At 40.6% G+C, this 11,351-nt stretch overlaps 1 pseudogene; it reads left to right on the forward strand.

Annotated features, from left to right (window-relative positions):
• The first annotated feature begins 1,125 nt into the window (after positions 1 to 1,125).
• Positions 1,126 to 2,282, forward strand: LOC136392996 (proline-rich protein 13 pseudogene; annotated as a pseudogene).
• The last annotated feature ends 9,069 nt before the right edge of the window (positions 2,283 to 11,351 follow it).

The raw sequence follows: 11,351 nt of genomic DNA on the forward strand, positions 1-11,351 counted from the left end.
CTGCATAGTGGTGTTGAACTCGTGTTCCATTACCATAGAGAGATTAAGACCACTTTTTTTCCAATTCATAATCTCCAGAGCTGGGGAATAAGACCCCCAAACAGAAGAGAACTTGGAGTTGTGATATACCAGCAGATTTTCTATGATTTCTCGACTGACACATTTATACAGCACAACTTTGTGAACAAAGGAGCTCAAATTTGTAATTTGGCTGACATTTAGGGTAGGCTATTTTGTGACAGAAGGAACCAGGTATTCAAGTCTACATCTTCCTGACCATTTATGTGGGACCCCTTTGTATACTTTATTGCCACATATAATAAAAAGACCAATATGGTTTACAGACAAGGTTAAAGTGGAATCTATAATTCCCAGAATCATTTCATGCTGTATGTAAGCCCCCATATCTCTCCAATCTCCATGTGTACCTGTCCATCTGTGAGAGCACAGCAGGTTGTGAAATAGCTGTGATAGAAAGCATGTTAGTTATTCAGTTTTGACAGCTCTAAAATTGGGTTCTGTCACCTGGCCAAGTAAGTCCAGATTTTTGTCCACCCATATATAGCCTGTGGAATGAGAAGGTTAATCAGGAGAGCAACTGTAATACCCTCAAGTTACACAAAGGTGGCTTGTATGCCATCCAAAACATTTGGTGGCTTGGCAGGAGTTTATGCTCAAAAGGGTAGTGTTGGGGTCACTTACAGTCTCCTTGGCAGGTTTGAAGATACCACCTGTGGAATCAAACAACAGAATTTGCAATATTGTCCTGGTATGTCACACAGGAAAAGTCCAATATTATGTTTGTTTTCAATGCAAAGGGACATTTTTTACCTATAGACATTATCTGGGTAAGGGACATTTATTCCTTGAGCTTCTGCTGTTTTCCGTAGGCCCAAATGATTTGCCAGAAGAGGAGGCAGAATGACATCTGCCTTGTGAATACCGGACCTTGTTCTTGAACTTCGTCCAGGTGTTCACATCAGCAGGACCAGAGACTAGCTAGCGCAGGTTCTTTTGCACTATTGAGATGTTGACACACCAACAATCAGATTGATTAGTTAATGTGGCCCTACGGAGGCGTGTGGTCTGTGCCTGTCTATTGAATAAAAGAGTGTCAATAAGAGCAAGGAGAGACTGAGGAGGACAGGTCGAGTTCAGACGCTGGTGTGAAGGCTGGAGGAAACACCTGATGATGTGGAACCCCAATTCCGGGCATCCAGGACCAAATCCCTATCCTCCTAATGTTGGGTACCCTGGAGGTTCGAATCCTGCCCATCCACCACCTGTGAATCCTGCCTTTCCTCCAGGCCCCTTTCCCACTCCCCCAGGAGCTCCCCAGGGGAATCCAGCTTTCCCCCCAGTTGGGTCCCCTTATCCTGTGCCACAACCAGTGTATCCAGGATGCCAACCATCAGGTCCCTATCCCCCTCCATACCCAGCACCTGCCCCTGGCATGCCTCCTGTGAATCCCTTGGCTCATGGCATGGTAGGACCAGGAATGGTGATGGACAAGAAGATGCAGAAGAAAATGAAGAAAGCTCATAAAAAGGTGCACAACCACCACAGGCATGGCAAGCATTCCTCCTCCTCCTCCTCCTCCTCTTCCAGCAGTGACTCTGACTGAATGCAGGGTCTGGACCCTTTCCTCAAGTCTCTCCAGTTCTGCTCTCCCATCAAGCTTCTGATGCCATCTTGCACTGGGGGAAATTAGCCCTTGTATCCCTCTCCCTCTCTCCCCCTTAATCTGAGCCTCACGCTGCTGTTCAGCCCTAACTGATTAGGGGAAATGGGAAAACATTTGGGCGCTTCTCCTGTGTGCCCTGGCCTAGCAAAGGCCATCTTCTCTGTGGACAGAACTTTGGACATCTTCTCTGTTGGACAGAACTTTTAGCTGATGAGTTTTACAGAACTATTTTTTGAAGATGGTGGAATCTTTGAGCTAAATGCTGAAGACAAGTCTAAGATCTAGAAAATGTGATTTTCTTTTTTACTTTCTTTTGTAATATTTGTGGTTGGGAGGTGTCTTGGAAACTTAATTATGGGGGGCGACCAAAGAAAAAACTACCTTTTTTGTAATTGTGGCACACTTGGGTGATTTAATAGCAAATACATTTCCCAACATGTCTTTAATTGAGTGCACTAACTGCTGGTCTGTTGGGAAGTAGAGTCCATTTGTTGATGATTGCCATTTTGGAACCTAATCTCTACTCCTTAGCTCAGTATGCTTTCTCAGGTCCTTCCCTCATTCTCCAACTCTCAGTCCAAATAAAGCTTTTTATCCTGGTAAAAAAAAAAAAAAAAAAAATAAGAGCAAGGCTCAGATTGGAGAAGAGCCCATCGTGGAAACTCAGAGGAATTAGAGTAGATAGAGACAAGCATTCTCTAGTTAGCCTTCTAATAAATATCTAATAAGTGTGGGTAAAGAAGGTATTTTGTTTGTTGTTGTTTTTTAAGAGAAGTTATTTTCTTTCTTTTGATTGGGGATGTTAAAGAGGAGGGAACAGGTAAAGGTAAACTTTATAGAGCCGCGATTTTGGGAAAAGCTGCCATGGTGCTGTATGCTTCTGAGCCCTGGGAATTGGCCCTGGAAATTCTTAGTTTAAGGTCCCCTGTGAGGTAGGCTCCCAGTTGTCTTGAGAGATGGTCCGGACCTACTTTGGTGTGACTTACACGGATTCAGAAGGATTTTTCTTTTGATGGTAGTGTAGGTGGCTAGCAGTACCTCATAAGGTCCTTCCCAGTGATGTGACAGTGCCCTTTTTCTTCTAACGACCTTCATGTACATCTTATCTCCTGGTCGAAAGGGATGGCAAGGCTTGTCAGTTGGTGGAGGCCATGCTTCTTTTACCTGCTGATGATATGCCTCAAGCATACTAGTTAGTTCTTGTATATAGTTAGTTGTATCATCTAATTATTCATTTAAGTTCTCATAGTGTTCATTTAATCAGGAATGTAAGGTTTAGAGAAATGCCAAAGGGGTCCCACATAAATGGTCAGGAAGAGTACAAATACTATTTCAAAAGGGGTCAATCTATGTCTTCTATCTGGAATATTTTAGATCTTTATAAGGACCAGGGGCAAAGCTTCTACCATTAAAGTCTGGTTTCTTGATAGATCTTTCCTAAAGTCCTTTATATGTCTAGATTTTTATGTTCCATTTGCGTTAGTGATTGATAATGGTATAGAGTATAAAATTTTAATGTGTGCTCCAGAGTTCTTACAAGCAGGTGGTTTATCTCTGCTGTGAACTGAGTTCCTCGGTATGATTCAAAACACGAAGGAGTACCAAACTGCGGCATCATCTCGATAATTTCCCAACAACTCTTGTGGCAGCAGCACATCTAGCTGGATAGGATTCAGTTCACCACTAAACACAGACAACAACCAAACTATGAGAATAGCCTGGAGCTGGGGGCAAGTCTAGAAAACTGATTTGAATGCTGCAAAGCACATTGTGGGCTTAGGAGGACTTCCCAAAATACATTGATTGCTTCTAGAAGTTCAGTGATATTTACTAACACAGAGAAATAGTATGATCAGAAATTTTATGGATGTCAGGAAAAACCAATTGTCTTTCTTTTTTTTTAATTTTTAAAGGTTTTATTTATTTATTTTAGAGAGGAAAGAGTAAGAGAGATAAGAGGAGGAGGAACAAGAAGCATCAACTCCCAACTCCCATATGTGCCTTGACCAGGTAAGCCCAGGGTTTCGAACCTGCAACATCAGCATTCCAGGTAGACGCTTTATCCACTGCGCCACCGCAGGTCAGGCCCAATTATCTTTTAGTCCCTTATTATTCTGTGTCTGCATGTGTCCCACTTAGTGGGATATAAGTATAAGCCAACAAGTCAAAAGGAAAGGAGCTAGGAAGTCTGCTAGGTCCAATATATTATCTATCTGATAATTGTCTGATACCCATTTGTATCCATTTGTCCTTTTCAGATTGTGGGGTATTTGCCTGGTAATTAAAAGTATCAGTGAGGGATAAAGGGAGGTTTAAAAGGTACAGCCCTGGCCTGTTGGCTCAGCAGTAGAGCTGTTGGCCTGTTGGCCCAGCATGTGAATGTCCTGGGTTTGATTCCTAGTCAGGGCACACAGGAGAAGCCACCATCTGCTTCTCCACCCCTCCCCCTCTCTCTTCCGTTCCTGCATCCATGGCTCAGTTGGAGCAAGTTTGCCCTGGGTGCTGAGGATGGCTCCTCGGCCTTGCTTCAGGCACTAAAATAGCTTGGTTGCGAGCAGGGGAGCAACAGTTCCAGATGGCAGAGCATTGCCCAGTAGGGGCCTTGCCAGGTAGGTCCCGGTCTGGGCACATGTGGGAGTCTATCATTCTGCCTCCCCACTTCTCACTTAAGGAAAAAAAAAATGAGTACAGAAAGGATAAGGGGTTCATTCATTTCTAGCTGCCTGTTTAAAAGTCTGTTAGCCCTGTCATTTCCTAGATATAGCATATGTATCAGTTTCCTTACTATGGGCTGAACAGGGAACAACAGCAACTGCAACAGGACAGCAACTAGATGCCCATTAGCAATAAGAGTACCTACAGAAGTTAAGAATTCACGGGATTTCTAAATTGTGCCCAGAGCATGACAGACTCCAGAGGTGCTTAGAATCTGTGTAAATTGTGGCAGTTTGTCCTTTTGCCAACGTGTCAGCTCTAGTAAGAGCTGTGAATTTGGCCACTTGGGCTGATTTTGTACTTGGCAGAGAGGACGCTTCCAGCATTGCATGTGGGGAAATGATGACATAGCCAGTTATGTTTCTCCAGAACTTCCATTATGGGAACCATCACAACATAGAAGCAATTCTGGGTTGTCTAAAGAGATGTCTACAAGATCCTCTCGTGGCTTTGGCACCATTTCCATAGTTGTAAGGTGAGGGGAAGCAGAGTTTTGCCCTCCTAATATATGTGTTTTGGGGATATTGATTATTTTAAGCTGGCTTTTTTAAAGAAATGACTCAGAAGTAACCTTTGATCCTCCCCCTTACCTGCCTACAGGAATTCAGATAGAAAAAACTTCCTAAAGAAAGGGAGATCACCTTAGTTAGCATAATATAACCTAGAAAGAGCTATAAGACAGAGGAAGATTAAGATCGGTTGAGGCCCTGGGCGCAGAAGAAAATATTGGGCCCCTTAAAAAAAAGAAAGAGACAGGGAAAATAAAAATACATGTTAACCATCTATGTTTTTAAATAAATAAAAATTATTATAAACTATTAATGTTAAAATTGCACATATAAAACCAAACTCAGTGTCATCAGAAAAAAGTGTAAAGTTGGGGTTTTGCGGGGCCCTTCAGAAGTCGGGGCCCAGGACATGAGCCCCCGGTGTGCCCACCGTTAAGTCCGCCGCTGGCCGTAGACTCTCCTCTATGTCCCATTGCTTCTGCGTGGCCTGGCAAGAATGTTTACCAAATATTTTTTTTTTTCTCTTCCACCTATCAATTGTGTAGTTTCCTTTTGAAAGCCTAAACTCCTGACCCCTCTTCATGGTCTAAGAATGGCACGTAAGTCTCAACTGCTTTATTTTCCTCAGGTCTCATATTCGTAGGGAACCCCAGTATGTATATGTGTAATAAATTTGGTTATTTTCTCCTATTAATGTGCCTCATGTCAATTTGATTATGAGACCAAGCAGAAGGGCTTAGAAGGGTAGAAGGAAAATGATTTTTCTTCCCTACAAAGTCAATCATGTAGAATAGAGTGGGACTCTCCATCATCAGGAAGGGGTAGTCAAGTAGCTGGATTTAAAATATTATAATGATGCCTGATAGAAGGGTTAATTAAAAGTGCCTGTTCAGCCCTGGCCAGGTAGCTCAGTTGGACAGAGCATAGTCCCAATATGCCAAGGTTGTAGATTCAGTCCCTGATTCAGGCACATACAAGAATCAACCAATGAATGCACAAATAAGTGGAACAGCAAATAGATGTTTCTCTCTCTCCCTTCCTCTCTGTTAAATCAACCAATAAAAATTTTTTCAAAGTGCCTGTTCATAGGTTTTTTGTCACAGTGTGGAGATGGATGCATCTTATGAACAACTTGCAGAATAGTAGGCACAGCAAGTGCCTAATGTTCAGCGTACTGGCTCTGTCAGTCCTGGGGGTAGCTGTGGTTACTGCAAGTGAACGTAAGGATATGCCCAATGCTATAGGGTTCACTTGGCGGGAAAAATTTGCTATAGGACACATCCGAGAGACAAAGGATTATCCTAGAATGCCTGCAGCAATCACATTATTTTCATTGCAGTGTAAATGGTTTGTCAAAATTAGGTTAGCTAAGAGCTGGGGGTGTGGAAAGAGCTAACTAATTTTAAGGTTTCAAAGGTGAATGCTTCTGAAGGCCAGGAAATAGGCTCTAGGAGAAGGGAATACAGGTGTTTAGCAAGGGCTGCAAAGTTAGGAATTCATTGATGGCAGTAGCCAGCTACTCCTCAAAATGTATGTAACTACCAAAGTGACACTAGGCATTTCAGGGTAAGTTTTTGAATGTGCTGAGAGTAACAGTTGTTTGCGCCCACTGACATTTAGATCCGGACGCTTTATTCAGCTAGTGCCTTTATGACAGTGAGGCAATCTAAGAATTCCCTGCTCAGCTTGATTACAGAGCAAAAGGTTGTCAATGTATTGCAGCAGCCTGAAGCTTTGGTGTGAAAATTACAGAATCTATGATGGCTTTAAGGACTTGGGAAAATATTGAGGGAGACTTACAATATGGCTGAGGTATGTAAGCCCATCTAATTATCTCCCTTTAAGTGTAAATGCAAAAAGAGTGAGCTGGGGTGCAAAGGGATTGAGAGGAAAGCTGAGGTCAACTCCTTTAACCAGGCTGCCTTAGCAGGAACTGAGGTGAGAAAAGTGGCCAGATTTGGGACTCTAGGGTGCCAAGGAATTACAAGACTTGATGGCTCTTAGGTCCCATACTAATCAATTTTATTCCTATCTGAATCAAATTTGCTTTCTTTCTTTATTGACAAGATGAGAAATGGTGAGAAAGTAAAAATCAATATACCGTTTTAAGAGGGAGTCTATTTTAGGGTTAATAACTCATTGTGTATCTATAATCATTTGATTATACAGAATTTTCAGCTCTGACTTAATACCCTGGAAGGGCCAGGGTTGGGGGGAGGCTTCCAGGTGCAAAGAGGACACCTGTCACATGGGAGATTTCCTGCATTCAAGATGATAAGGAAGGGTCAAGATGTCTTTCTGGCCCCAGCTACTTGATTCCAGGTAATCAATATGTCATTGTTGGATATTGGGGGCAGCCTGCCTTGGGCCCTGAGACATTTTACAGAGCTTGTTGCCATTATGAAAGGGAAGATATTCCCATTATATCTTAAAACTTTTATTTTTGCTTAAATATGGAAAAACTTAATTTTTGGATACCTGAAGGTATTTGCTAATTTCATATTAATTCTAAGATTCCTGAGCCTTTACTTGGACAATCATATCATGTAGACTCTGTAGAGTAATGAGAACAGTCTTTTTCAATAGCAATAACTCATTCTAGTTTGGGTCTATTGCAACAAAAGATATTAAATCAACATTCTGATAACAAGCCTGAAAACTTGAAGATAGCGCATGTTAAAAATGCTTTGACAAGCAGGTTTAGAAAGGATATGGAAAGCTCCCAAGCTTTTGAGAAAGAGCTGAAATCAATTGTGCTACTTTCCAGTCTGTTTCACCCAAAATGCAGCTCAGGAAGGGTCTTTGCAGGCAAGGTGAGAAGACTTTGGGGAAGGCACTCAGTATTTGGTGAGAAGGGGCCTCCCTTGGCCCTCGGCCGTGCCTCCATGTCAACCACAGCAAGGAGTATGTCTTAGTACTTGTGGCCAGTGAGTAGAAAAACCATCTGGAAAACTGCTCCCCTTCCTCAGCAGACAAACTGAAGCAAGGAAGGCCCTAGAACACAACACTGGCTATTGAACTGCACTCTTCTAAAGCTACTTGACTAAGACTTTTTGCGTAATCTGGGCTATATTTTCTGCCCTCACCATCCCCTCTTCCCATCAGACATTTCTGCCTGGAGAGTTAATCTTATATTTTTAATCACTACTTACACACACCACATCAACTACTAAATTTAATATTTAAGCACTGGTAGCTAGCGGGGGGAAAAAATTTTGTGGAAAGAATGAATTGGCTTTAGAATGGCTGATTTTAATGGTGGTACGTGACAAGTTCCAAATGCATTTGGTTGTGCCCACATTCAAACAGAGTAAAACTTAACAGTAACTATGTTTACCATGTAACAGTGGCACATTTATTTTATATTTAACATAATGAGAAATGATTTTTATTTTTCTAAGCAACTGGAAAAGTCCAGTTCAATTGATCGTACAAATAAAATAAACTAAAAACTATTAACTACAAAAGAAAATTCATGTATGTTATTTCATTTAAGTGAATTGTACTTGACGAATGACACAAATACACGTTTAGAGACCAGTAACACTTCACATTCACAAGGCGGAGTGGCGTTTACCGTGGTCGGGGAAGAGCCTTGGTAACTGCCTATAAGAGAAACATTTCCTGTTACCTTGTCCTTAAGTAATATTGAATCTTCTCTGCAGTACTTCATCAACTAGAATCATCCTTCCATTAAAAAATCAGTTTATACATGTTTAAGTATTTGTGAACGATTTCTAATAATTCCCTACAAAAAACCTTAAAACAGTAAACAGAAATTGTGTTTAATAACTGATAGACGAAAAAATTTAAGTAAGTTTTTTGTCTTTCCCTAAGTACCTGTGTTTTGAACCTCTTGAACGTAGTATGGGCTTCTGTTTGAAACCAACTTTTTTATTCTTTACATTGATTGTCCTGGTAGTGTAAATTTCATTCACTTTAGGTTAAACTGAAAGGTTTAAAAGTAAGAGTCCTGATAAACAAATTCTGTATTTAGTCATTAGTGGTAGGGTCATGTTCATACATCTCAACAAGTTTCATGCTAGAAAGATGAGGTTCTACAGGGGCCCAGAAGATGGCGGGCCCACAGTTCTAGTGTGAGTTTTGGGGAAATGAATTCTAAAGTCCTATTTTTATATCTAGGGTGGAGAAAAAGCCCTCAAAACCTGCCAATTTAAATGTTAATCGATACAATCGCACCACAATAACAGCGTTAAGGTGAATGTAACTTTGGGTATTTGTAAATTTAAAAAACTTAAAAAGTTTTCAATCTTGCTAACTTTAAAAAGTAATCCACACAATTTAAAGTAAAGGGGCACGATGTTGACCACCAGTGACTCCAGCCAAGGGCTATATGGTATTCCCTGTACTATTGCTTTTAACTTTCCTATTAATGTGCACATTTTTTTATATAAAAATTTAAATAAAAGGTCCATAAAATAAGAAGCCATGAATGAAATAAAATATAAGACAGACACAAAGTATGTGTCACTGAATGTCACTGGTTTTAACTTTGCGCTGAAAGAGAATGGGAGTAACATCTGACATGCATCAGAAAAACAAACTGGGTTTGAAGGAAATAGAGATGGAACACTATGCATATAATGCCTTCATTTTTAAAAAATATTTTATTTATTGATTGTAGAGAAAGGAAAGAAAGGGGGAGAGAAGCAGGAAGTGCCAACTTGTAGTAGTTGCTTCTCGTATGTGCCTTGACCAGACAAGCCTGGGGTTTTGAACCGGTGACCTCAATATTCTAGGTTGATCCTTTATCCAGTGTGCCATCACAGGTTAGGCTATAACGTCCTACTTGATGTCCTTTCTTGAGTTTTCAAAGCTGCCATATCAAATCACGCAGAACACAGCAGTCCAGAGACTGCGTTTACAAATGATAAAAGTTTTAAAAAAGTGAAATTTATGTTTGGGAGGGTCAGTATAACAAACTCCTCCATAACATGAAAATGTTTCTTAACTTTGAGGAATAAAAATGTTTTCTCAGTTGAAGGCTTGAAAACTGTCTCATATTATGAATTTCGCAGGTACTATTTAAGTTGGCTATGCTTTTTAAAGTACATGGTTTTGGTTCTTGTTTAAAGTCTCAGCTAAATGATAGTGTCACATTTCCTGTTAGCTCTTTGGCTGAAGAGTATTGTCTTAGCAAAAGAGCAAGTTATTTTTAAAAAAACAATCATCTTTACTTTGAGAAAAGACAGCATAAGAACAACCTCAAATCATCTGTCTTTTGGTGAAAAAGTAGAGTAAAAACCATGTGTTGTGAATAATACCAATACTGAAATAATCTGCCCCAAACCTAATGGTCACTTTTGGATTCCCAGCCCTTCAAGTACATCATGTAGAACAACAGAACATCTTTTCCTTCTTCATGTGTGTGAGAGAGAAGAAAACCTACAACCCAAGGGCTAAGGAGCAACCAATGGGCAGGTATCAAGAAGAAGCAAGAAGAATGGAAGTCAGCTCCTTTTAAATGACACAGGTGACACTAGAATGCAAGACTCTGGGAGCTGGACACAAGCAAAGAGTAACAGCTTTAATTTCTGGGGACAGTGCCAACTGCTGGTTTTTCACACTCATCTTAGGCCTCAGAAATTGTCTAAATATACTCCTCCTCCCCACTCCGTACCATACCTACTTCACCCTTTCTCTCTTATACTCTATGCTAGTTACTATCAACCGGATCATACAATAGAGCTGCAGCAGTACTGTGGGGCACCATAAAAACAAGTTTTTATACAGCTTGATAGCAGGGTCTGGGGAGATGGTGGGAGGGGCACAGAGACAAATTCTTGAAAAATTGAGTGTTATTCTGTAGAAACCATAATAATAAACAAAGATATCTTTTACTAGCCTAAGGTATCTTTTCTAATAATCTAAGATGATTCATAGAATCAACTAAACTAGAAATTCCCATTTTTTGTTTGTAAAAATATATGTACATTGGTAGAAGCAAAAATTACTCAGAAATATTTACATTCAGTCAAGCCTGTAAGCCTGTGTTTTCAAGTTCCCTGAGATGACATACACATACAATACACAGCGCAATGCTACAGCAGAAAGTAAATTATATTCACAAGAATCATTTATAGTAAAGTCGGAGTTCTCATTCAACAAATATAACCTACAATATAAATTATATCCTTAAGATTGGTTGTTGCTATTCACTTATTCAATTCAGGAAAACTGTCGTATTTAAAGCTCTCACAGTAATTTTGGCACAGGTATAAATCTTATATTTTGTTAAGTCCCTGAGCTCTTAACAGGCTGGTTTTGGCATTCGGCTTCTTTCCTGGCCCCCTGGGCCACCTCTGTCCACAATGCCTCACAACCGGCCCTGTCCTCACATTAACTCTAACGTTTTATGTTATTAACCTTCTAACCAACTGTGCTCTGCAGAGATCACGTTGTTTCTTTGGTGCCCACGGCCC

The sequence above is a fragment of the Saccopteryx leptura genome, chromosome 2, assembly GCF_036850995.1.
Source record: "Saccopteryx leptura isolate mSacLep1 chromosome 2, mSacLep1_pri_phased_curated, whole genome shotgun sequence".
In the NCBI taxonomy this organism is placed as follows: Eukaryota; Metazoa; Chordata; class Mammalia; order Chiroptera; family Emballonuridae; genus Saccopteryx; species Saccopteryx leptura.